The sequence below is a fragment of the Piliocolobus tephrosceles genome, chromosome 8 (genome assembly GCF_002776525.5).
Source record: "Piliocolobus tephrosceles isolate RC106 chromosome 8, ASM277652v3, whole genome shotgun sequence".
NCBI lineage: Eukaryota > Metazoa > Chordata > Mammalia > Primates > Cercopithecidae > Piliocolobus > Piliocolobus tephrosceles.
The window spans coordinates 141,659,616-141,687,430 of record NC_045441.1 but is presented as its reverse complement, the minus strand read 5'-3'; the positions used below and the strand labels follow the sequence as shown (position 1 = coordinate 141,687,430).

Sequence of the window (27,815 nt, the reverse complement as noted above, 5' to 3'; positions counted from 1 at the left end):
GCCCAGTGTAGGAGTCCTGACACAGACAGTGGGCCCAGGAGTCCTCCCTGGAAAGCCGACATTTATGCTGAGATTTCAGTAATGGGCATTAGCCATTTGGTGTAGGCAAACAAAAGTGTACAATTCTAAACTGGGTACGGTGCCTCATGCCTGTAATCCCAACACTTTGGAGGCCAAGGCGGGTGGATCACTTGAGTTCAGGAGTTTGAGGCCAGCCTGGCCAATATGGCAAAACTCCATCTCTACCAAAAAATATTAAAAAAAATTAGCCGGGCAGGCGCCTGTAATCCCAGCTACTTGGGAGGCTAAGGCAGGAGAATTGCTAGAACCTGGGAGGCAGAGGTTGCAGTGAGCTGAGATCACACCATTGCATGCCAGCCCAGGTGACAGAGTGAGACTCCGTCTAAAAAAAAAAAAAAAAAAAAAGGTGGGAAGTTCCAGACAGAAGATCGCCATGTGCGAAAGCTCAAAGATATAATGAATCTTGTCTATGAACAGAAAAGAAGTCAGTGTGGTCAGAACCCATTATATAAGGAGAGTGAGAAGAGGGGAGGTGTTAGAAGACCTTCTTCACTACCTAAGGAGTTTACATTTTATCCCCAAGAAAATGGGATGCCATCGAAGCATTTTAAGAAAAAGAGGGATGTGATCAGATTTGTAATTTTCAAAGATTTCCTGAGATGCTGTGAATTTTACAGAAAAGGCAACTGAGATGCAAAATCCACGTTCACATCATAAGTGAGTCTTCTAATCAGGACGATGCAATCAACAAAATCTAAGACCAAATTCCCGCAGCACTGACTCCAAAGGTAAGCCTGTAGATCCACTGCGAGCAAGTGGGACTGGGGATTACTGTACATGGTTTTCAGGAGCATTAGAAATAATTGCTGGGTTATTGCCGTATTTGACAACATCATCTTGCTTAGGAGACTTAGGCAACGCCACTGGAGAGTGCCTTCTGTCTCAGAATGAGGGTCGGGGCTTCAGAAAGAAATCTCGATCCAAACCTAAGCATCCTCTTGAGTGTTCTCCAGGAAGGCCCTGTGTGCCCTAGAAGTGGGTACCGAAAAGGCCCCTGACATTGTGGGGTGACATAAGAGAAAGGGGAGCCAATTGTGGGGGCACTGTCGAGCTGCCATGTGCCAGAAACCCGCCTCCTCTGTCATGACAGCTGTGGCTTCCATACTGTGGTCACCAATGGGGCTTGGCTACCTTCCCGTCAGCTCAGGTAATGACGGGTATGGAAGGCCTCATCGAGCCCCACACTGTGTCAGGGACTCAGGGTAAGCGGTGACTGAGATGTGGGCCTGGTCCACTGGGAGCTTACATTCCCATGCACAGATGCAGCAATAAGCAAGAAAAAGTGAACAAGCTAAGTCATCTCAGGTTACATCAAGTGCGATGAAATTTATAAAAGGAGTGTAAAAATTGTGAGTAACCAGGGAAAGGCAGTGTAGACAGTGTGGGCATAGTAGGCGCCTCATAGCTGAGGCCTGAGCCGGGAACAAGCCCTCCGCAGGGGAAGCGCAGCCCAGGCAGGGGAGCAGGAGCCTCTGCCTCCATGAGCAGGAACCTCTGCCCCGCTTTTTAAACGGCAGAGTTCCTGTCAGAGCGTTGGTTTTACACAGTCTGCTGCAACCCTTCCAGGGTTTCAGTTGACTGCCTCGGTGCCCATAAAACACTCTTTCTACTTTTTCTAGGAGAGTGGAAATAGCCAGCCAAATCAAAGTTGATCTTTCCTTTCTCAAGACTCCAATATTCAGCAAATATGTGAGTTTACAATATACTGTGCCCTGAGATTTATGAAGACATGGCTTCCTTTTTGGAAGATCTCTAATCTTTGAGGTCATTGGTAGAAGCACCCCCTACACAGGTTAACATAATGCCCCCCAGTCACATGAGGGTACATGACATACAGCACCATTGGCATAAGTGACTCTGTCTTAAAACATGACCCCGTCTTATACTTCAAAAGGCATCATGCCAGCAGGGAACAGATGTACACCTGATCAATAGCGACGGCGTCCGACCGGATGGGGATGTGACCCTTTACTATCATCCTCACCAGAGGACTCCCTGGGCTGTCAAAGGGCAGGACCTCAGCAGCTCAGCACAGCCACTTCCATACACATCTTACTGTCACTTGTGATCAGCTCAAAGGTAGTGCCCATCTGAAGGACTCTCCCTTGCAAGATGCTGAGGACCACCAGGATTCACCCAAGAGGTGCTCCTTGTCCACACCACTTTCCTTGTATTTGTTCGTTTGCTATCCCCTTTTCTCTTGGGTTAAATGTCACTCTGTTTGATGTGAAAACTCTTGTCTATAACATTTATAGATTGATTAAGTATACTATCATGCATGGTTTGCAATATTGACTGACCTGAGCCTGCATGCCATGGTGGCTCTGACTCCTGAGTGCATGGAAGTCCTAGACAGCTGCCTCTTTGGGAACTCCACAGAGCCCATGGATTTTATGATTGAAATAGCATTGGTAAAGTCTGACCTTGTGGAGAGACACAAACGTGTGTGGATTTGGCTATGCCTGGCCTTGTGCTGCTCACGACATACCTTACCCACCATTTTCAGCACATTCTTCGTTCTACTTTGAGTTACAAATAGAGACACATAAATAAATATGATCTGTCCTTTTCTTCTCAAGCACAGAAATGATGACTGGTGCCGTTTGACACGCCTTGCTCCTGTAGTTATAGCACAAATAAAGTAGCTGGTGTCAGGGACATCAAAAATATCCTTTGAAGTCAAATCTTTGGAGAGAAGGAGAGGGGCAAGAATGGCCTTTCTTTCTAGGGAGAAGACTTTGCCAGGAGCAGTTTAAAATGCTATAGAGAAACTGCCGTGAAAGGCTCAGCTGTACCCCCTGTTGTGTTTCATGCCAGGCAAGGAGCCAGCTGTAGACGTGGGAAAGAGGGATGCCAGGTGAGCTGGGGGGAGCAGAGCCCCATAGGACAAGGCTGCTGAGGACGCTGGTTGTAACCCACAGGCCCAGTCAGTGCCTTTCATTCTTGGTGATGGAAGGGGACCCTCCCAGTGTGACTCTGAGCATCTCTGAGCTTGATCTAGCAAGGACAAGGCAGCCAGAAGCCTGGCTTTGCTCAGATGTGGGAAGCGTGCAGGCTGCAGGGGCCTCTGTGGGTTCACAGAGAGTACTCTGGGATCCTCTGCCCTGTGGGGTGTGAGGCTGGGAGGGCCTGGCCACATGCCAAGAAGGCGGAAGCAAGTTCAAGGACAGAAAAGTTGTGGGCAAGAGTCTCAAGAGCGCCTCACCAACCACAAGACTCTGCTCAGTACTGAGCTCTCAGGGTTGCAGGAAAGACTAACGGCATCGTCGATTTTTCTCGACATTAACAATAAAAAGGCAGAGCTCAGAGAGGCTGTGATGTACGTGTGGACACACGGTTCACTGAGAGGTGGGATCAGAGTCTGGGTCTTGTGCGCTGGCAAGGATGCAATTGTGAAAACGATGGAAAGGAACTCAGGCAGGAGACACACAACACACGTGGGAAACACACAGCAGGTACAGCAAACACACACACAGGACAACAGCAAGCATGGAGCTAGATACAGTGAGCCCCAGAAAGGAACAGTAGAACCAGCTTAGTTTTACAGGAGCCAGGGGATTCTTGGTCTGTGAAGATAAATTGTATCCATTCAGTTTTTCATTCAATATAATTGAGCGCCTTGATAGGTACAGGAAATACACAAATGGAAATATGTCATGGACTCTACCCTCAAGGCATTTGGGTGTTTTCCAGGCTCTGTGGTTGTTCCTAGGACTATAAATATGAAGAAAAAAAGATTCATAGAAACTGCCCTCAGGTCCTTCCAGTTTTTAGATAGAGAAATAGATGATTGATTGATTGATAGATAGATTTAGATGATAGACAGACAGATGGATGATAGATAGAAAATACACAGAAAGATAGATATAGATAAAGAAAGAAAGAAGATAGATAGATTACATAGACAGATCATAGTTAGATAGGTAGATAGATGATAGAAAGAGAAAGGGGATCAGATAGACAGATGATAGATAGATAGATAGATAGATAGATAGATAGATAGATAGATAGATAGAGATAGATGATAGATATAGGATAGAATTACTTTATATAGATATATGAATTGTCCAGTGCAATGTGCAATGTAACAGTCTGTAATGCAGGCAGGTGCAGGATGATGACCAGAGGAGGGTGACAGCTAACATGTGGAAGTGAAGAAAGGAATCCAGGAAGAGACGGTGAGAAAATTGTGTCCTGAAAAGAAAGCGGCAGGGTTACAAAAGGAGCAGCTTCCCCGGGAGGCTTCCCAGCAGGTGTGGAGGAGGAGAGACTAAAGTGTACGGTGTGTGTGGGGAATGGCTTGTCATTCTGAACGCAGACAACGGGGGTGGTGATGATGGCAGAGGTGCACAGGGCAGGTGGGTGGGCACAAGATCTCAGGCTGGAGGAGGAGGACGAGAGGCACCCACTATGAATATTCCGTCCAACCAGACTTTCACATTATTTGGCCCTTTGGCTCACCTGGTCAATTCTGTCATTTCCAGGCCCCGGGGAAAATAAACTCACCAAGACTACTTTAATTTTTTAATATGAAACATGCTGAAAATCATGAAAAGTAGTAACACAATTCCACCATTTTCTAAGAAAAATACTAAAAGGGTTATTAAATTGAATGTCCAATAGACAGCTGAATTAGAATGAAATCACATAAAGAGAGAAGCCAAATCACAATATGTAAATTTTAAAAGGCTATATCCAGGACTTCACGCATAGAAAGAGTTATGAGAGAGAAAGCAGGATTTTGAGAGATTGCTGCTTCATTTGCATGCTCAGCAAAACCTCATTAAGCATTGATGTTTTGAGTCATCCCTCTGATCACCTGGCACCCAACAGTGAGCAGTGCAGACCGACACCCCTGCCCTCTCGAGCTTCCATACTAATGGAAGCAGGTACATATAATAGCAGCATAAATATAACAAACGGTTAAATTGCACAGTCGGTTGGAAAGTGATAGCACCATAGAAAAAAGTAGAGCAGACTCAGGGGTACAGGACTGGAGGCAGCGCAGGAGAAAGTCAAATATGGTGGCCAGAATAGGACTTGCTAAAAGGGTGACTTCTGAACAAATAGGAGGAAAAGGATTAGCCACGCGGGCAACTGAGGGAAATGCTTTTCCAGCTCAGAGAAGAGTCAGCACCAAGGCCCTGAAACGAGGTTCTGTGGGGTCTGCACAGATCGACAGGGCTGCCAGAGCCACAGAGCTGGGCAGGAGCAGGAGGTGAGGTGGCAGGAGCCTGAGGGCAGACGGCTTTCACCTGTGGTCCTGGGAACTGGGAGAGAAGGAGACCGGGTACCCCTTCCATGCAGAGACCATGAACTGGGGCTGGATTCGTCACCACCCCAGATGCTGAAGGTCACCCCTGCAGTTGCACTCGGGAAGCAGAGCCGGAGTCCAGTTGTAGACGGGTCATCTAACACTCCTGGAGTTCACTGAATGAGAGGCGAGTATTTATAGGAGACAGGGAGCTGGGTGGAATCCTTTGGGGTCTGGTTCACTGGATTGCACCAAAGGGCTGAAGAGGTCTCAGAAAGTGTAGGCTCAAGAGGACAAAAGAGGATTTTGCAGCCTCCGAGAGTCACTGAAAGCCTTACAACACCTTCAGGCCTTCCTCCTTCTTTCCTCTCTATCTCAGCTCCTGAGTGTGGAAGGAGGTGAACAGGGAAAAGTAGAGGATAAAACTCGCATCCCCTCCCCACAGACCCATACTGGGGAAGGATAGATTTACCTTAGAGTCAAGTTCAGAATTTTGCTTAACATCTTGGCATGCACATTCGAATTTCTGAATCAAGACTGTTGGCCATAAAAAATGACTATGGCCTTGTATATTACCTGAACTGAGCAGTAAAAAAAAAAAGTCACGGTCCTCTTGGGGCTTTTATTCAGAGACAGGAACCCTGAACAGGCAGGAGAAAGGGAATGTTGAGAAAGAAACAGAGACACTTGGTGACACACGCTGACCGCCACGTGGACGTCCATCAAACCCAGCACTGGCCGTGGGTACATGTGCCTTTGCTATTACCCCAGTGCCTTTTCTTCTGCAGAACAAGCAACAGAACACATGCAGACCTCAATAAATACCACTGGGTGATGTGACAATGGCCAAACTCTCCCACAGGAGGACAGAGTGTCCCCCAGTTTTGCTCCCTTTTAATTTCCAGGGCTCATAAGCAAATAGCGCTAAAGCTTTGCTCTACAAGGTTGACACATACAATATTAATGTTTCCCCTAAGCAGTATAACATCAACATCTATGCTATCTTGACATACTGGGTTTGGTTTTTCAGTGTTGACATGAGTGGGTTTTATACTTTCTGGAACAAGGGTTCATCACCAAAGGGAAAATGCTGTCCACCCCACCCTCCTTTGAAAGAAAAGGCTCACATGGTTCTCCAGATGAAGGACGTGTTCCCAATCAGCTATTTCTTATTGCTTGATTGGATGCTAACAATGGAGGTAGACACCCGGCGGCTCATTGTGGCGGCACAGCAGGAAGCCTAATTCACTTCGCTACAGAAACACCGGCACAGAGAAAGCGGGAGACGGCTGCACAGGTGGCCCCACAGGCAGGCAAATGCTCACTGCAGTTTCTTTCCCAAACGTTTCCAAATACACCAAATCAACATGAATTTGCTCACTGTAGTTTATATTCCAAATAAAAATGAATTTCTGGCCAGGTGCGGTGGAACACGCCTATAGCCCAGCACTTTCGGAGGTCAGGGCGGGCAGATCACAAGGTCAGGAGTTCGAGACCAGCCTGGCCAATATGGTGAAATTCTGTCTCTACTTAAAATACAAAAAATAGCCGGGCGTGGTGGCAGGTGCCTGTAATCCCAGCTACTCAAGAGGCTGAGGCAGGAGAATCGCTTGAACCCAGGAAGCAGAGCTTGCAGTGAGCTGAGATTGTGCCATGCACTCCAGCTTAGGCGACAGAGTGAGACTGCATCTCAAAAAAAAAAGAATTTCGCCAGGCTTCACAGGTATAGCCATTCCACACCCTCGTCCAGACTGGTCCCAGGGGGAAGAATCTCCAGGCTGAAGGGCCTTGGCCTTCCAGGGCCTCTGTTCAGGTGTCTCAATGTCTTCCCCCATGTGAACTCTCCTGGACAAGGGCTTCCTACCACATCCCCAAATTTGCCCTTCCCTCTATTCCCTGACCTCCATTTCTCTACTTTACCTCTCCCAGCCCACCATGGGACCACATGATCAGCCACACAGGCACAAACTAGCACGCAGCTACCTTAGAATAGGACCCTCCGGGGTGGCCAGGCGGCTACCTCACAAATCAGTCTATGGCTCTCACAGAAACTAGAACTTGCTTGGGCAATAGGTATCAAGAGCATTAGAAATATTTATACGTTTTCATTCAATAATTGTATAATCTGAATCTGGGCTGAGAGACTAAGAATATTGAGCTATGTAAGAATGCACACAGTTGCTTATTGCATTTTTTTAAAGTAATGGAAAAATTGGCTAGAATTTAAATATACACCAGTAGGGTAGATGTTTAAAAAACTATGATTTATCCACCTTATAGGATTACTGTACAGCCATAAAATGATGGTTAGACTAATTTTTGCCGTGCTTTACCTTTTAATATTCTTATGTAATTCCATCTCATTATTTCATCTGACTTTTATTAAAAAGTAAACATAATACTAACTGTAATTACCAGTGGCTACTTTAACTACTTTTCTGTGTTTTCCTAATTTTTACGATCACCGTGAATTTCTGTACTGGGGAAATAAGCAAGCTCTTATAAGGTGTTGGAATACCTAAAGGACATTTTCACAGCACTCTGCAACGTCCTGGCTCCTTCACTGAAAAAGAGTGAGTGTGCTCAGGCCTCAGTCTGCTGGAGTCCTAGACTGGAGCTATTGTGGTTAATATGTGCAAGGTTGGTTTTTTGTTTTTCTCAGGTGCTCCACTGAAGCTCATCCACACACACAATACACTGATGCTTATAACACACCTGGTCTTGTGTTAATAAGTAGCCTGGTGTAAACTTGGGAAGCAGGAAGAAGGAAAAAGACCGCAGCAGGAGGCACAATGTGGCTGAAACCCCTTCCAGGAGAAGAGAACGAGCGTGAGGGAGGATCGAGGACAGATACAGAGGGCAGAAAGAACTCTTTACGTCTGGCCAAGTATGGGGGCAGCTACATAGAGTCCTTTCTGCCAGACGAAGGCAGGGAATAGTCACAGTCAGAGCCTTGCTGTGAAGTTTTCCTGGTGACTTCAGAGTTTCTGTGTCCACCACCCCCAGCCTGGTTAACACAGTGCTCTGCAATAAAGAAAAAGTCTATAATTCTAAATGATAGCAAAGAGCAGCTTGCATGACCTTTTCTCCCTAGAGGGTAAGTAGGACCCATTGCATCCGGTTGTTTGTAGGTAAGAAGCTGGCGAGAGTCAAGACAGGTAGGACCCTATAAAGGTTAGGAAGAAAACCACGGCTTCCTCACACACAGCCTGTCCCCAAGCCCAGCCAGCCCTGCCTGCCTTCTAGAACCTGCCCCCGAGCTTCTCTGGAGAAGCCCTTCCCCAGGTCTTCCCATCGGTGAGTCTCCATCATCACTGAGGTCTTGGTTCAAAAGTCACACCCTCAGGAAGCCCTTTCTGAGCTATCCTAAGTGACTGACCTGATTCCCCTCTGTACTGCGTCTCCATCTTGCACTTTCTTCAGAGCACTCACCGTGTCTTAAATTATCTAGTTTGTTTACCTCATTTATTTTGAAGCTCCTCCCTAAAAAGGAAGTTTAGTGAGGGCAGAGAACCCCCGGTTCATGGCCACATTCCTGAGTCTGGCTGGGCACTGAACAAATATTTCTTGGGGAGGGAGTGGTTGGTGTGGGGACAGGAGGAGCAAAGTGACAAAACCTCATGCCTATCCATGCCGAGAGGCCCTATGTGTCTCCAACCAAGTGCCCAGGACCTCCCAGATAAGCAACATAGCTTCTTAAAAAGGGCAGAAACTTGTCAGTTTGTCATATTTATTTTCAAATTCTAATTCTAACACTTGATAGCCATGTGACATTGGGCAAGATACTTATGAGCATCAGTTTTCTCCTCTGTAAAATGGAACTCACATAGTTCACATGGTACCTGATATGGTTTGGTTGTGTCACCACCCAAATCTCACCCTGTAGTTCCCACCATCCCCACGTGTCATGGGAGGGACCCAGTGGGAGTCACTGAATCATGAGGGTGGTTGTCCCCATGCTGCTGTTCTCCTGACAGTGAGTGAGGTCTCATGAGGAACTTTTCCCACTTTCACTCACCACTTCTCCTTGCTGCCGCCATGTGAAGAAGGACGTGTTTGCTTCCCCTTCTGCCATGATTGTTAATTTCCTGAGGCCTCCCCAACCATGCTGAACTGTGAAAATAAGAAAACCTCTTTCCTTTATAAATTACCTAGGCTCAGTATGTCTTTAATAGCAGCATGAGAATGAACTAATACAGTACCATTATCAAAGTTTGCATTTACAGCAATTTTTCTAGAATAATTTCTGGAACAAAGCCTACATTCACCAATTTCCTACCATTCTCTGTCGTCTAGGGACTAGAACTTTAAGGTCACCAGCACCCCCACTGGGCTTCCCCACAGGTCCCAGGAATCAAGCCTGGATGGCTTCCTTTTTCTGCTGCCTCTTTCATTCCCACAAGACATGCAGGTGACTCAAGCTAATGGGACGACCATCATGCCATTTTCCATGAGCATATGCATTTTATCACATTGTTTTTCCAAACATCCTCCCATCCTCTTGAGTTCTCTTCTCCTCATCCTTCTCACCTCTCCTTCTCTCAAATGATCCTCCATGCTCCCATTTCTCAGGCTTACAAACTCGGAGTCAACTGTAAATCTTTCCCATCTCTTCACTCAGTGCTCAGGCCCTGTCACGAATAGCATCTTCCCTTACATCACCCATTTTTCTACTTCAAGTGCCACCATAATCCTGGGAAAATCCCTGGCCAAGGGCGCACTTAGGGAAGGCTGGTGAAGCCAAGTGGAGGGCGCTGGGCTCAAGTCTTTCCATTCCTGGGGTCCCCATAGGACAGGTGCCCCTCTTGGGGGTAAAAGTGTGTGGAAAGGTGAGGATTTGTAGAAGAGAAGCAATAAAGGAACCTGAAAACAAGCAAGGAAGGGAAGGGAGAAATGAGATAAACACAGGAGGCCAGAAGACAAAGAGGTTGCAATGAAATCATTTTTGAGCCTTCACATGTTCTTCCTAAAATCTGTTCCAACCCTCAAGCAAATAGATGCATGAGAACTTAATGTTGAAACTCAAGCAGCAGTGTGTGCTGAAAACCAGAATCGTCTTAGTGTAATCATTATTTACATTTTTAGGAGTAATCCAAACTCTACAATTTAAAAGACAAATAATTAAAATAAGAAAAGGTCAAAATGTATCTTTTCTAAATTGTAGATTTTGAATGATAAATACCTAAATTGTACCTTGATGCCTTTTTTTCACAAAAAAGATGAAAATCATTTCCTTCAGATCATTTTTTTCTTAATAGCAGCTTTCACACTGACAGAGAGAGAACATTTCTTACCCCATTCAATAAGAAAGGAAGAGTAAATGGCATTCTCAAAGAAGGGGGAAGTAGAACCTTTGGAAAATTGCCTTAATAGCAGGCTGTGAATTTGGGCGATGGCGAGGGGTGACCTCAGCCTCCCCGAGCTGCCGTGCCCGCTGCCCCCACCCTCCCACCCAGCTTCAATTTCACCACACTACTCGTGTTCCCCAAATACCCTGAACTCTACCTGCCTTTTCTCCAGTTGCACGAGGGCTGAGATTGTCACAAGCGAAAGACACCAGCTGTTTCTCACCCTCGTCCTAGGTGTCCTGCAAGGCCGTTCAGTGCCAGCTGCTCAGTGATGTTGTCCCCAGGTGGAAGTTTTTGCTCCCCACCCCCGACTCCTTCCCCAGTTGCCCTTTCTACTGTTACAGGCGTGCGTCTTTCTCCGAAGCTCACTCTGAAGCTGAGATGCCTGCGGGTCAAAGAGATCCTTTGAGAAGGATTTCTAACCTGAAATTGAAAAACTAAGTGTGATTTTAAAGAAGTGACCCCTTGAAGCTGGAAGAAAAATAGGGTTCATGGAGGCAATAATTTAAGATGATTAAGGAAAACATGGTATCTAAATTATATCTTCATGGTTTTTTTTCTTTAAATTGTGGCGGTATTTTTCAAAATAGTAATGTTTTTATCAACATTTTATTTAAATAGTTTTATAGTAGCTGTAAATCTATTTAGATTTACAATAGATTTACATTATCTGTCAGGACCCAGCTGGAAAAAGAGGTCTGTTCAAATGGAATTCTGGAGAGAATTTCCAATAGGGGATAGGCACAAGGATGTTGAAGCACTCAGCAACTATTAGCAATGAAAAAGGGGGGGCCCTTCCTAGGCCCAATGGAATTCAAAGAGGAACCAGGGCATCCTGGAAGAGCTGGGGCAGTAAAGGGGACACTCACCAAGGCTGAAGCTATGGAGACAAGGGATGCCTCTAGAACCAGGAATCAAGGGTGGGGGCCAGGAAAGTAAACCCCCTCTTCTGTCTCCCACAGCCCTGCCTGTGCCTGAACCAAATGGTCCAGCCTTAGAGCAAGAAAGCACACTGATGCATCTCTATAATTCAGTCCCCTCTACCCACCCCCACACACATGCAGAGAGGACTTAGAAGGCAAAAACAGGAAGGAGGGTAGAGGAATAAATAGCAGCAAAACTTATTTTAGAAAACATGATTGACAGGAAAACCTGCCTCCTATTCTGTCTCTCAATCTGCCATGCTTCTAAAAAAATCTGACCATTCAGAATAGAGGGAAAAGGCAAATGCACCAATATTTACGTAACTGGAAATAACACTCGAACCATGAATCAAGCATTGACTTTTCTGATAGAAACCTATGAGGCAGCAATAGCATGCAAGACACAGATAATGGAGGGGGACCAGGGAGAAAGGGGGGGAGAGAGACGATAAATACAAAGATACAAAATGAGAGCGAGAGGGAAGTAAGTGTTGGCAAAGCAAAGCATAGCCGAGCATTCTCTTACGTCCAAACTTTGTTGTTTATATTTGCTTGGCAAAGCCCTGAGTTAACACCAGATCTCTGTTTTGATGCCCTCCTGTGAGAAACAAATAACTTCCATTGGTTGGGTTAAAGCTATTTAAATGCAGCAGGTTTATTTTTGATAATGAATGTTTAAATATATGCAGCAATTCTGATTGCTTCTTCCTCTGAGGAATATAGTCCTGGGAAGGCTTAGTTATGTCAAATTCCCAGCTGGAAAGGTAACTGCAGAATCCTGCCCCTGTTTCACAAATGTCTCCAGTCCATGAGAAACGAGCTGCATCTTACAGTCAATCTTTTTTTTTTTTTTTTTTTTTTAAGACAGAATCTTGCTCTGTTGCCCAGGCTGGAGTGCAGTTGTGCAATCTTGGCTCATTGCAAGCTCCGCCTCCCAAGTTCACACCATTCTCCTGCCTTAGCCTCCCAAGTAGCTGGGATTACAGCCACCCACCACCATGCCCAGCTAATTTTTTGTATTTTTAGTAGAGACAGGGTTTTGCCATGCTGACCGGGCTGGTCCATCTCCTGACCTCAGGTGTTCCACCAGCCTCAGCCTCCCAAAGTGACTTTTTATGCAGTCTCCACTCTCATGATGTCACATGCTCCTGGTATTGTTTATGTTCCATTTTCTCCAGTAGAATGTAAGACCCAGAGGGCACAGATTTTTGTTTCTTTTGTTCTCGGCTGTATTTCTATACCTAGAACAGTTCCCGGCACATAAAAGGAGTTTAAAAACTATTCATTTCAGCGAATGAAGAATTGAATGCACAATCAGGGAGAACTCCGGGTCTAAATAAGACACATTGTTTATCAGGTGTTCTGAGTTCATTTCCCAGACTGCCAGTGTTGACTCGCCCAGAATTCTGTCTTCTGATTAATGTTACCAAAACCACTCCTCCTCACACAAGTTTGACCTTAGCTCCTCATTAGACCCAAGAACTAACAGAAGCAGGCAGTACTAGCTTCCCATGAATGGGACTCCCCAGCACCTCCCCCATCACCCACCCTCAGACTGTGGACAGATGCAACACTATCTGCTCCTTCACAGGCACGGAACTTACATTTCATAAAGATGATGTGGCGAGCATTTTAAAAAGAAAAATTCACGCAACAGTTACTGAGCATCTACTCTGTGCAAAGCTCTGTGTTCCCTGCTGGCCTCGCTGCCAGGCTTGCTGGAGAGAAGAAACAGGAAAAAAAAAATTCTACCCACAATAGAAGAATGAAGAGTGCAATAATGATCATAATGGATGGGCAAACAGATCCTGCAAGTTGTATCTTCTGCAGCCCACACATGTACACAATGAGGCAGATTTTTACCCTTCTCCTTTCTAATTTGTCTAATATACTACATCAATATATCAACAAGAAAATAGTAAGACATACCAATATGCTCCTTTGCAAATATAATTATGTAATCTTCTGGCAAACAAATAAACTAGCTAATGCAAAACTTGCTTTCAAAATATTTTTTCTCTTTTTCTGCCCAGAGCAGGCTTACAAATAAATACTGAGTGTGCCAGGAAGTTGCTCAATTATTCATGTGCTAAACTTTTTAAGTGTAGCTGGGAAAGACAATCTCCTTGAATTTACCTACTTGCCCAAAAGCAATGTGTTATTCACTGGCAGAGAAGAGGTTTCTCCATATTCATTGTGTTTACCTGTCAGTAATTCATGTGTGGGTTAAATATCTCAAAATGCATTTTAAACCACTTAACTTCACCAGTTAACGCTTATCTTCCTTCAGCTCAAATTCAAAGCATCTGCACAATTACTGAGGCAGAAGTCAGAGACACACATTATAAACATCTACGAGCCGGTATCCACCAGTCGTTCACTCCACAAGTCATGAGACATGAGGCACAATGGAGAAAGAGCAACGCAGTCAAAGGTGAGAGATGCAATTTCTTGCGCAACACAATAATGTATTAGCTACCTGACCCTGGCCATCAGTTAACCCCTCTAAGTTTCAATTTTCTCATTTTGCAACTAAACCCTTAGAAAAGTACTATTTTCTCTGCCTACCTACAAGGCTGAGATTACGTTCATTAAAATTTTACACGTATTAAGAGGTGATTTCACGGAAGCCTGTGCTTATACAAATATCTGTGTTCCTTAAAGTAGGCATTTGCATGTGTCTCCCAGAAAGCCAAACGGCAAGCCTCCCTGACTGAGTTGGTTTTCATGGGTGGCAATCTTCTCCTTGGCTGCAGAGCTTAGAGGCCATTCCTATATCTCATTATTTCACAAACGTTTATTTGAGTGCTTTAGGTATCACACAATGAAAGACACTGGGCATACCAAGATATTTCAGTGAGCTCACACGACTTTGGAGGAGTGAGGAAAGTCATAATAGAAGGTAATAAAATGGCTTAGAAGCAATTCCAACATTCCAGATGCCCCCCCCCCTTAAAATGAAGATATGAAGTTATTAAAATAGTCACAGTGGAGTAGAAAATGAAGTGGAGTCCAAAAGTTCCAGGTGCATGTGGCGGTGCTTCTGACTTGGATGGAGTGACTCGATCAGTGGCCCCCAGAGAAAGAACAGATGAAGATTAAATGAAAATATAAGATTCATGTTTGGTGGTGCAAACACATACATTTTACCGTATATGGAGAGGTTGTCAGGGTGTCTGTACCCAGAAGACACATCTCTGGAAAATCTTAGTCAAGCGTACAAGGAATTTGCAGAGCAGATTGAGCAAGAGTTGCTGGCTGGATGAAACGTAAGATCTGCCTCCAAGATTCTTACAATCTAGTGTTGCAATGGCCTGAGGCCCGTCAGGGAGAGTTTGGGAGGTTCAACAGCAACGCAGCCACCCATATTACCGTCCTTCTGACAGGGCAGCAGGAGAATCTCCTCTCGAACCATGAAGGCAGCTGTCCAGGGCATAAGTCAAGTTGACAGGCTCTCTAGCTGTTTTGTGTCCCTTGCTCAGACAACAGTTATTTTAACCCACTCCCCACCCCAACCCCTTGGAGTTTCTTAGGTTCTAAGAACTTCCACATATGAAATTTACTTCACCCTAAGAAGTCTAAAATAGCAAAAGAATAAACCATATTTCTTATTCATAACCGTTTTATCCCTTCAAAAACATATATCCTGCAGCCTAGCATTCAGGAGAATTAGATTTTATATCTGTGCAGGATATTATACACAGAGAGTTGAGGCTCAGACAGAAGAAATAATTTCTCAAGGACACCCAGCTAAGGTTGCAGGACTGATATGAAGACCTAGGCTCTGTGCCTTCAAATATACCATCTCCACAACGGTCAGAAGCTTTATGAAAGCATTCACTTGACAAACCTTCTTGGAAGGTGGACACACACCAGGTGCTGGAAGAAAGATGAAGAGGCAGTGGCCCCTGCCCGATGGAACTCATTCGACAAAGCCATTGAACGTCAGACGTTTCCTGGTAAATCAGCCTCTTGAGGTACATTTCCTCCTACACCCGCCTGACCGGGGATCATGTCGTCTTTGCTAAAATTCTAGTGGAGATGGGAATTCACTAGTGTTGGAGGTAACCCGTACATCAGAACTCTTCAAGAAACCCCTTATTCCATTTGTCTCTGTCTTGCTCTGTCTTCACACTTGCCACAGGGGCTTACCTGGGATCCTAGTTCCCTGGCCCTTTTCTTCCCCCTGTTTTTGAACATGATCTCGAATCCCAGGCTTCCCTTCCAGTTCCCACAGTGAGACCTTCTCACCTGGGTAGCCAGGTTCGAGCGGCAGACAACACTGCCTCCTCGTGGCCAATGCGAGGCTCTACAGAAGGGTGAGCCTGTCAGTGCCACTCTCTGTATCAACCCAGAAAAAGGGAAAAAAGATCTCTCTCCCCGTTCTTTGGCAAGTAAAAGTGGAGAGAAGACAAACCGTGAGCATAACAGAGACGTCTGCAGCGTTTGGCCCTGGAATGCAGCATCCTTTTTCTGATCCTAATTTTCACCTGGTGACGCTGAGCTGCCTGTCACCGAGCGAGGTGACTGCCTCCGACCCCTCCCTGCAGCGCAGGGACCTTGTCTCCAGGAGAATCTGGGGTCAGGAGCTTATGGATCCCTATTGAAGCCGCAATCCATTTGATTCACACCACAAGAGCTCCAGCACAGATAATTTTAAAAATATTGTCCAAACAGGAGAAAAAATAACTAAAACGGAACTTCACTTTTTACTGGCAAGCCTCAAAGGTTATTAGAGACAGGCTAACATCTAATACCCAGCAACGTGTCTCACGTCCCCTTTTACCTGCTCCAAAATTAGCCCTTATCTTTTTCCCCGGGATACTGTTCCCTCTCGTTCCTCTCCTACTTTCTAAAACAAGCGAAATAACACCCGTTCTTTCTACTGCTTCCCTGCCTCCTCTAAGTCTCTACCTGCCCCTTCCTTTCTTCTTCTCAGTTCTTTATTCTGAACATAGCTCCTCTTGCTATGTTCTTTCCTTCTTCTTCTTCTTCTTGTCCTAGTCCTGTTCCTCTCTCTCCTTGTCCACCTGTTCTCATAAATGCCCAAAGCACCTGCATGGGGCTGGCAGACACTTTTTTCAGTGCAGGGAGGAGAAGGAGCCCCCCCCCCCCCCCCCGAAATGTCAGACCCCTTTGCTGGGCTAGTAAAGGCGCAGGGCTGAGGACGCTGATCGCTGAGATGTTGGGTTAAGCCACATGCACTCCAGTACCTCTCTGTTGCCTCTCTTGGCCTCATGCATGTTTGTGCTCAAAGGAGTATACTGGGAATCCACCCCGTCCTCCAGGCCACCGTCACCACCACAAGCCTCACAAATGGAATTTGAAACCACTTTGTGGCAATGGCTGTTTCGTGACCAAAAGAAAAGACAGAGAGTCTTCTGAAAGTTATCATATTCTGGCCCTAAACTAATGCTAATCCTCAGATAAGCTAAAAACAATGTTCCCACAGGTGGGCTTGTGGAAGCGGGCCACAGATATTCTCAGCTTGACTCCATATTACAGTGAGCCCCATGGAATAATAGGCACATTCTGTGTTTATTTCGCCAGCCTCAGAACATGTATTGAAAGTAGGTTATGCTTCGTAACTGGTGGGATCCCTACATTGAACTGTGGAGTGAAGACTATTGTGGTAGAAAAAGTCAAGCGAGAGCCCCTAGAACCACATTCTCTCCACCAAAATAATAAACCAAAAGCAATACCACATACCTGGGGCACTTTAGGGACTGATGCTAGCACAACCCTAGACACAAATAAGGTAGTTGTGACAACAGCATTGAACCTGTAGGGTAAGAATAATTGCACATGCCTATCTGCCTGGCCTGTTGATATGATGCAGAAACCAGTTGAATCTTGGGGAATGACTGCAGTTATTCCCCAAGATTCCTTGGGTTTACTGCTATGCAGCTGTGGCTCCACGTGTGGTATCTTTACTGAAACAAACCAACATGACCCTGCCACCCCGGTGCGGCCGTTGACTTGGTGTATAATGTTTCTGCATTTCTATCAGGAAAGATTCTCGGAAACCATTTGCCCTCACATGGCAGGAGCATCAGTACACCTTCACGATCTCATCTCACGGTTATGCTAACTCTCTTGTTTTGATCATAAGACAAATCGGAGAGAACTGGAATATCTTCACATCCCACAAGCATCCCAGTATGTCAATAACATTTTGCTAAATGAATCTGATGAGGAGAAGGAGCAAGTGTCAAAGAAGGTGACAGAAAAAGTTCACAAATACTTGGGGATCTACCACAGCGATAAAGTTTTCCAGAGAGCCGGCGGTCTCAGGTATGTTAGAGTAGCTCCTCTGAAGTGAGAGATATGCTGTAACACTTTGTAGCATCGATGTCAAAAAAGTACATAACCTTTGACAGACCATGCATTTTGAAGGACACATACAGGATATTTCAGCATGCTTCTATATTATAATTACTGGCTAACCTCCAAGATTGCCCATGTGGAAAGTGGAGGGAGCAAAGAGAAAGAAGGTTCAGGAAGTAGTCCAAGCTGTCTTGTCCCTTAGGGCTTCTGCTTTAACACATACAATAGCATTTCCTGTGTGTAAGACAGATGAGATATTCTATAGTGACTTTGACAAGTCACTGCATAGGTCCCCTGGGTTCTGGAATGAAGCTGGGTCCTCTTCTGCCAGCAAGTATCCTCCGTTTGATAAGCAGGTCCTGGCCTCCTCTTGACCCTGGCAGAAAGTTAATGCTTGACTGTAAGATACCAAGTGACTGTGCAATTTAAACTGCCCATCAACTGTGTTTTTTCTGATCTACCAAGTCATAAAATCAGATATTAATTGTAGTATTCACACGTACATTGGAAACAGCTTATATTAGAACAGGCCTAAGTAAACTACACAAGTAGCTGGGTAGTTCACTCATCTGGTACCATTGCCTGCTGCTGTGTCTATATTTTGTCCTTAACATATGTCTGTGGCCTCACAGGGGTTTCTTATGAATTAACCAAAAGTATAGTACTGATTACAGATGACTTTGCATAATAAACACATAACCAGCCAAAAGTATATTATAGCTCCACACAGGGATAACTCTAAAAGACAGTAGTAGAGAAAAATCCTTCCAGGGAGCAGAATCCAGGAAATAAATCAGACTGTGGATTTCTGTGGAATGAGAGATGGCCTGAGTTACCCAGAACGATCTTGATTCATTGGCATGGGCTATCATATTGGACCACTGCCCAAAAACTTAAAAATAACAAGTTTGGAAGATGGATGGCAAAGTAGTCTGAAAAAAAAAGTATATAGATAACTAGCTCTCGGAGTTGTCATAGTTAGGAAGATACTTGTGTCCCCTACGACTGCCCCCCACCCACCCAGAGACCATCCAGTGAGACACAGGCTTCCAATAATCAAGTGGAAAAGATAACCCATGTGGCAAATATTAGTGTCTCCTCCAGCCACCTGTGCATTGGTCTGAAGCAGGGGTCCCCAACCCCCAGGCCATGGACCAGTACTGGTTTGTGGCCTATTTGGAACCAGGTCACACAGCAGGAAGTGAATGGAAGGCAAGTGAGCAAAGCTTCATCTGTATTTACAGCTGTTCCTCATTGCCCACATTACCACTTGAGCTCCACCTGCTGTCAGGTCAGCAATGGCGTTAGATTCTCACAGGAGTGTGAACCCTATTGTGAACGGTGTATGCGAGGGAGCTAGGTTGTGTGCTCCTTATGAGAATCTAATGCCTGATGACCTGTCACTGTCTCCCATCACTCCCAGACGGGACCATCTAGTTGCAAGAAAACAAGCTCAGGCTCCCACTAATTCTCCATTATGGGAGTTGTATAGTTACTTCATTACACATTACAATGTGATAATAATAGAAATGAAGTGCACAATAAATGTAATGCACTTGAATCATCCCCAAACCATTCCCCCATCCCCCTGGTCCATGGAAAAAGTGTCTTCCATGAAATCGGTCCCTGCTTCCAAGAAGGTTGGAGACTGCTGGTCTAAAGGACACAAATAAAGCAGTTGTGACAACAGCATTGAATAGCATGCATATGCACAGAAATGGGGGTTTCTCTCCACCATGCCTGCCTCACTAACTGTCCAACCTTCTAAGAGCAGAGGCCAGCACTGAGCCTCTGATATGGCACCATTTTCCACAGAACAGGGCAGTGCTTGGGGGCAGGTTAATTATTCCAGCCTCTCTCCAGCACCGCAGGTGTTGCTGTGTGCCACCCCAGGGAGAGGACCAACTCTGGACATGGATTTGCCTTTGCTACTCACAACGTATCTACAGCACCATCACTGGTGAACTTAGCAAATGTCTTCTTCATGGCAATGTCACTCACAGAATTTCACCTTTGATAAGGCATCCTTATTATATCAAAGGAAGTGAAGCAAGAGGCTTCTGCCAGTGGAACCCACTGACCTTATTCCCTGTATCTCAACACCCAGAAGCAGATGTTTGATAAAAATGGGAAGGACTCTTTTATTATTACCACAAGTAAACTCCTCAAGATACTGTTTCTTGCCTTTGGGGATAAGTTGGTCCTAGTGTCAAGGGAGAAATAATTATGATGAAGTGGAATCTGAGCAATATAACCTTGATGATAAGAGAAACCCTAGATGTTGTGGACTAGAAGGATTACCAAGCCTAGATAAAAGGTCTGCTCAGCCATTGCCACTATTGCCACCCAACAGGGGCAAGGAGGACTAGGTCTTAACTCAGGAGAGCTACTGGGTGACCGTAACTCCCTTACACAACAGTGCTGGTCAACGGAAAAATGCAACAACCCAGTACAAATGGGAACACCAAAAATTTGGATAATCCATTAATGAATGTTTGAAACAACCCCTAAGATAAGAACCCAAACCAGCTAAGCAGCTGTAAAAGCACAAAGGGAATATGAAAGGAATCCTGGAAACGGGCCATTGTAATGATTAACTCAGGCATCATAACCAACTACAGAATCAGGGATGTATGTCGCTATGCTGTGTGCTAGTTCATCGCTCATTTTCTCCCTAGCTACCCCCCACTATCCAGAGAAGACTGTTGTGGCTAATATTTGAGGTTCGGGTACTGACAGCACTCCATACACAAGGCGCTTATGAGGCTTTGTTGCCTCCTGTGTTGAGAACACTTTCTTTTAACTTGAACAGAAGAGGGACAAGAGAGATTTTGAGGGGACAATAGGAATGAACTCTTCTGGACATTTTCAAAATACCATCCAAATCCATCTTCTGGCTTTCTTTAATCTGCTTTGTACCCGAGGAGGCTTAAGTTTATGGACTTCCCGATGGCTCCCTTGCCAGCCGTCTTCTTGTTTAGATTCACGGGAATTATTGGCAGGAGATTGGCTTGGGGGAGAGGGTGAAATCAAGCAATTATTCCCTGGATTCTTCCACGATGGGTTGCCATAGGTTAAATAAGTTTCCCTTCCAATGCCACAACCTCTTTCCCACCACAACAGCTGCTATCTCTGAGTTCTGGTCAACTTTTCTCCCCTTTAGCCCTTCAGTCCTGACGGGGGTAACGACTCCCAACCATTGGTAGGTTAGGAGTGCTTCAACTATCCCTTCTTGGTTTCCTATAACCCTGTTCACACATTAGTAAATAGGCCCTTCATTAAACTTTCCTTAATTACCCCATTGGAATGTGGCATCTGTTTCCTGTTAGGACTGTAACTGATACACATTCAGATCAGATTCTCAGGGCAAAACTTCCAGTAATTAGAGATCAGCAACAAACATGGACTTAAAAATGGACCATCCTAAATAGCTCATGAATTAATAAGTTATTCACATAGAAAACTATAAGACATTTAAAACTGAATAACAAGAATTGTACCACATTATAGCCATCTAAAGTAGGAGCAACAAGGGAAATTTGTGTATTAACAAAAGAGAAATACTGAAAATAAGTTTCTCAAGAAGACAAAACCTTGTCAGAATAAGCTTTAAAAATAGAGCAGACATATGGATAATGAATAAAATTTAAAAAGAAACAAATGAGCTTTAACAAAACAAAAAATATGCTTTTTTGAAACTTCTAGCAATAAAATCAAGAGAGAAGAAATTGAACAAAACAAAATATGACCAGGTATAAAGATTTATTATAAAACTGCAGTAATTAAAACACAACAGTTTTAATGCCAACACAGATAATAGAAAAGATCTATTCGCATACAGAACATTGATAAATGACATTATAAACTGGAGGAGAAATGCTAAACTATTCACCAAATAGTGCTGAGGAAATTAATTATGCATATGGAAAAAATTGATACCATGTCACACCGTAAATAACAATCATTTATTGATGAACTAAGTATCAATATGTAAAAAGGAAATCCTAAAACCTCAGAAGAAAAATGCAGGACAATTAATTCTTTGGAATAAAGAGGGAATTATTAAATAAGACACAAAAATTACAATCAATAAAAAAGATGGATAAGTTTGAATATATGTGTGGGTATACATGCTTTACGTTTGCAGAGCTGTACATGTATTGGATAATCAATAACAATAAACCTTATTCATTCAACAATCTTTACTGAGTAACTACAATGAGACAATAACTCTCCAAAGTGCTAGAGACTGTACAACAAACAAAACAGATAAAATCTCTGTCCTATACAATACAGTGACAGATAAGCAAACAAATTCTATTCAGTCTGATAAGGTCAATGATAGATGAATGCAGGGTACCATTAGCACACAGAGGAGCACTGTCTACGTCTGACTGGGGCTGGTTGGGAAGGACAGGTCTCAGGAAAAGCTTTTCAGAAGATGTGCCATCAAAGTTGAACAAGCTGCACTTGATAGCACAACAAAAATATTACAATGAAAATATTATCAAGTCCGTCATAAGAGAGCACTATTCCAGACAATTTATTAATCAATGATTCGTTGTGGTTTTGGTGAGATATGGCAGACCAGAAGACGACTGTCTCTCCTGAGGCATTTGCCCCATTTGTTCAGTCATTCAGTAAATATTTATTGACTGATTCTTGAATCCCAGATACTATAATAAGCACTGGGATACCAGATGAATAAGAAATCACTTCTTCTCTACCCACAAGCAGAAAAGCTCTGGGACTAATGATGGATAGATGCAGACATATAAATAGGAACGTACTGTTTGATGTGATGGGCATTACGATCCTGGGAAGCTTGTGGTGCCCTCGGTGCATATTGAAGCACCTGCCCCAGACCGTGGGATAGGGGAAGGGTGTGGGGTATGATGGTGCCCCAAACACCCATCGATAAAGGCAAAGAAAATATTGGAACTTGGATAATTGAGTGAATCTGATCTAGGTCAGAATTCCAATTGCATGAATTGAAATAAAATATAATCCTACTTTAAAAGCTGTCATTCATAGGTAAACCAGAGATCTCAGCAACAAGGTACCCACAGCGGCAGTTTTCTGAGATAAGGATTATGTAACAACAAAGCAACTGTTGTTTCTTGGGAAAGCATTAAACTAAAAGGCAATAGTAGGCCACTGATCCTCTCAGTTTGGGAACAATATCCCAATGTGATGCATTGATTGTGAAATTAAGTTGGAACATTAACATGAAAGTGCTTAGTAAAGCATTCTGCATAGATCATTATTAAACGGCATGTGCTTATAAAGACTGTACTAACATTTCTTGTTGAAAATTACATCATTTTCATAATTGCTTCATTCTGTTTTATTGAGGCATAATTTTCACACATTAAAATACACCCATCTCAAGTATATTGTCCACTGAGTTTGGCAATTGCATAAATCTGTATAAATTACAAATCGTATAAATCACCAAGAAAATTAAAACGCAGAACTTTACCATAATCTCAAAAAGATTCTCTTCCCATAAATTCACCCACCAAAGAAAACAACTGTCCTGTTTATATCATCTATTTTTACCCTTTTATAAACTTTATATAAATGAAATCTTAAAATAAATATTCCTATGTACCTGGCTTCCTCAGCTCTATGTTCTTAAGATTGTTTCATGTTGTCACGTGTTTTAGCAAGTGTCCTTTTAAACTGCCGAGCAGTATTTCTTTGTATATACTGCAATGTGTCTTGTTCTTGCTGCCAGGCTTTTTGTGGACATAAAAATTCATTTTCATTAGGTTAAAACCTAAGAGTAGAATTATTCGGTCACAGAATGGAGGTATCTTTATAAGAAACTATCAAGCTTTTTCAAGGTAGTTGTACTATTTCATTCCAGAGTTCCAATTTTTGTTTTTGTCAGACATTTTTATTTCATCCATTCTACTGGGTGTAAATATCTGACTGATTGTTTTAATTTGCACTTCTCTAAACGGCGAATGATATCTATATTGGACATTCATATATCTTCTTTGGTAAACTGTCCAAATCTTTTGTGCTTTCTTTCTTTAGTTTTTTTTGTTTTATAAATTATTGACTTGTTGAAGTTTTTATGTAATCTGGGTACAAGCATTGTTCAGAAATATGTAATGTGAACATTTTCTTCCAGTTTGTGGCATCTCTATTTATTTTCTTTATATGTTTTTATGATGATAAGTTGACAAAGGTCAACATAATACTTTCTTATTTGTAAGGATAGCGTTTTTGATACACACCTTATGCATGAAATCTTTGCCTACCCTAAGGTTGCAAAGATTTTCTTCTAATGTTTTTTTCCTAAACATTTATAGTTCTAGCTATTGATTTCATGTTTATAATCCATATTGTATTAATTTTTGCATGCAGAGCAATGTAAGAACCAAGGTTCATCTTTTTTGCATATTACTAGAGAGTGTTTCCAACACAATTTGTTGAAAGGCTTTTCTTGCAGCATTAATTGCATTGGCTCAGTGGGGTATTTCTGAACTCCCTGTTCCATTAATGTATCATATATCCTTATGTCAGCACGATACTGTCCTTATTATTTTACATTTATAGTAAGTGTTGAAATCAGATAGTTAAGTCCAACCTTCATAATATTTTTAGAAACATTTCCCACTTACATAAAAATTTTAGAATCATGTTACAAATTTCTACCAAAACAAAAAGCCTTCTGGAATATTGATGTAGATTGTATCAAGCCTATGTATCAATTTTGGGAGAATTACTCTCTTAGCAGTATCAAATCCTTCAATCTATGATCTATTACTCCTACATTTAGATACCTTTAATTTTTTCCAGCAATTTTTGTGGTTTTCAGCATATAATATTTGAACATCTTTTATTAAATGCATTCCAGGGTATTTGAATTGAAGGTTTTCAATGCTGTTAAAAAATGGTATTTTTAAATTTTATCATCAAATTGTTCATTGCTGGTATATATGTATTGATTTTTATATGCTGACCACATATACAGTGAACTTACCAAAAATAGTAGAAATCTATTTTTAAATTCCTTAAGTAATATGTGAATACAGTCATTTTGTCTGCAAATATAGAATGTTGCTTTTCCCTCACAATGTCTGTAACTTTTATCTGTTTATTTATCTTGCTTTATTGCACTTGCTAGAATATCCAATATGATGTTGATTAAAAGTGGTAAGAGTTAAAGTCTTGTTTCTGATCTGAGAAAGAAATTCAAATATCTTATAACTAAATTTGATTTTAGCTGTGGGTTTAGCATGGGTGCCTTTTAACTGGTTGAGGAAATTTCTTTCTACTCCTGATTTGCTGGGAGTTTTGAAGAAGATTGAATGTTGAATTTTTTCAAATGACTTTCCCGCAGCCATTTCATTATTAATGTCATAAGATTATTTTCCTTTTTGTTTACATCTTGAGTATTATTGACTAATTTTCAAATGTTTAATTAACTTTGTATTCTCAGGATAACCTTTATGTGATCATATTATGTTAACTCTTCATATAATACTAATGTTGATCTGCTAATATTTTTGGTAAGAAGTCTTCCTCTGTTTATAAAGAATCTAAATCTGTAATTTTTTTTTCTAGTAATGTCTCTGACAGATATCTGACCTCAGGATTATGCTGGACTTATAAAAATATTTAGAAGTACCTCCTACTCTCTTTTCTCAAAGAAAAATGGGCAACAATTCTAATATATCTTTAATTGTTTGATGGAATTCACTAAGGAAGTCAACTAGATCAAACGATAGGTTTTGTTTTAAAATTTAAATATATTTTAATATTTAATATCTATTTACATATGTTCACATTGGGGTTTATCAATTTTAGACATCTTTTTAACATTTGAGTTTGTTGATCTCTGTTTTTTGTCTAGAGTTTATTTTATTGATTTCTGCTCTTTATTATTTTCCCGATTATATTTCTTTTGTTTAAGATTTTTTTCTCTCCTTAGCTTCCAAACATGGAGGTTTATATTAGAAAAGAATAAAAGTTAAAAAATCAATGATCTAAGCATACAAAACTACAAGTTTTCTTCTTAGCACTGCTTTAGCTGCATGTCACAAATTTCTGTATATTGGATTTTCATTATAATTCAGTTCAAAATGTTTTCTCATTTCCTTTGTATTATTTTCTTTGTCCTGTGGATTTTTTGTTGCATAATTTCCTAGCATCTGGGATTTTCTAAAGTATTAGAAATGTTTATTTCTCACATTTATCATCAGAGAATATTCCTTCTATGATTTCATTTCTTTGAAACTAACTAAAATTATTTTAGACCCCAGTATGTGGTTGGTTGTCATAAATATTTATGAATACATGTATTTGTGTGTCTTATTCTATTCATGTTAGGCTAAGTTGGTTGACAGCAATGTTCAAAGACTCTATATCTTTACTATTTTTTTAAATTTTTTGAGATATGGTCTCATTCTGTCACCCAGGCTGGAGTGCAGTGGTGCAATCATGGCTCACTGTAGCCTTTACGTCCCTGGTCTCAGGAGATCCACCTGCTTTAGCCTCCTGAGTAGCTGGGACCATAGGTGTGTGCCACCATACCTGGATAATTTTTTAAAATTATTTGTAGAGGTGGGGTCTTGCTATGTTGTCCAGGCTGGTCTCAAACTCCTGACCTCAAGCTATCCTCTCACTTTGGCCCCCCTCAAAGTGCTGGGATTACAGACATGAGCCACTATGCCCAGCCTATTATTTTTAATGAGTTGTTTCCTTCCTTACTGAGAGGGATATTAAAATCTTCAATTCAGGTTATAAATTTATATATTTCTTTTTTACTTCCATCAGTATCTGCTTCATATAGTTTGAGGTTCTTATTAAGTACATACAAATATAAACTGCCATGTCTTATTTCAATCCTGAAATTTTTATGGTTTTTATTTATCTGTTGAAATTTTTCATCTGCTTACACATATTGTTCACCTTTTCCATCAATCCTGTAAAATAGTTATGATTATTGTTTTATAGCATCTCTCTGCTAACTCTATAAGCTGCATCTTTGGATATGATTCTTTCGACAATTTATCTTGAAAGTGATCACATTTTGTTGCCTGTCTCTTTAATTTAAAAAATTACATTCTGTAAGCTCCATTAAAAGAATAATTGAGAATTAAATATTATAGATACTATTTGCCTTGAAAAGAGTGAGAAGCTGAATCAGTGATATCTGCAACTGGACTGAGTCTGGGCTTTGTTGCAGCTTTTATTATATTCAGTTCTCCTCTGGCTTTGAGGGAAAGATAAAGATTTTTATCTTCTAAGCAAAATTTACAGTTTGAGCATTGGTGAAATTCTGAGGGTCTCCCTATGCGTGACCGCCAGCCTTAGGAGGTGGTGCCATCCTGCTGTAGCAGGGACAGCCTTTGACTTGCTGCCACTTTGCATCCATTGTGCCTTAGGGTCTCACGCAGCTTCCCTGCACTCCCCAGGCCTTCAGCAGGGCCCCACCACGTCGTTAGTAAAGGTTGTATGCACCACAGCTGCTTAGTCAGCCCTCCTGTCCCACCCTCAGTCTTTGTTGCTGCTACTGTGCACACGGTGAAGGTCTAGGACAAAGATATGGTGGGTAGGTGTGGGTTTGCTGTGTGATTAGAGATCCTCAGAATTCCAAACTATCATGTCAGCTTCACATGACTGATAAGAGTTGTTTTTTGTTTGTTCAAGTTTGGTCACATCAATCATACCATACATTGGGGTAAAGAGAAACTTATCAAGGATAAAAGTAGCCATGGACCCCTCTCTTCCTGGAAGAGCTTGTCTCTTACTGAAATTTAATTCATTTAAGTTTCTCTGTGTTCTTGGTTCTCAATTGCTTTTAAAAACACCTATGATTGATCAGGTGTGGTGGCTCACACCTGTAATTCCAGCACTTTGGGA

General features: G+C 42.4%; 1 long non-coding RNA gene across 1 annotated transcript; it reads left to right on the top strand.

The window, feature by feature from the left end:
* The first annotated feature begins 709 nt into the window (after nucleotides 1-709).
* LOC111551441 lies at nucleotides 710-6,343 on the top strand. Its single transcript, XR_002734365.1, has 2 exons — nucleotides 710-809; nucleotides 5,715-6,343. It is a non-coding gene; the product is annotated as an uncharacterized LOC111551441 (long non-coding RNA).
* The last annotated feature ends 21,472 nt before the right edge of the window (nucleotides 6,344-27,815 follow it).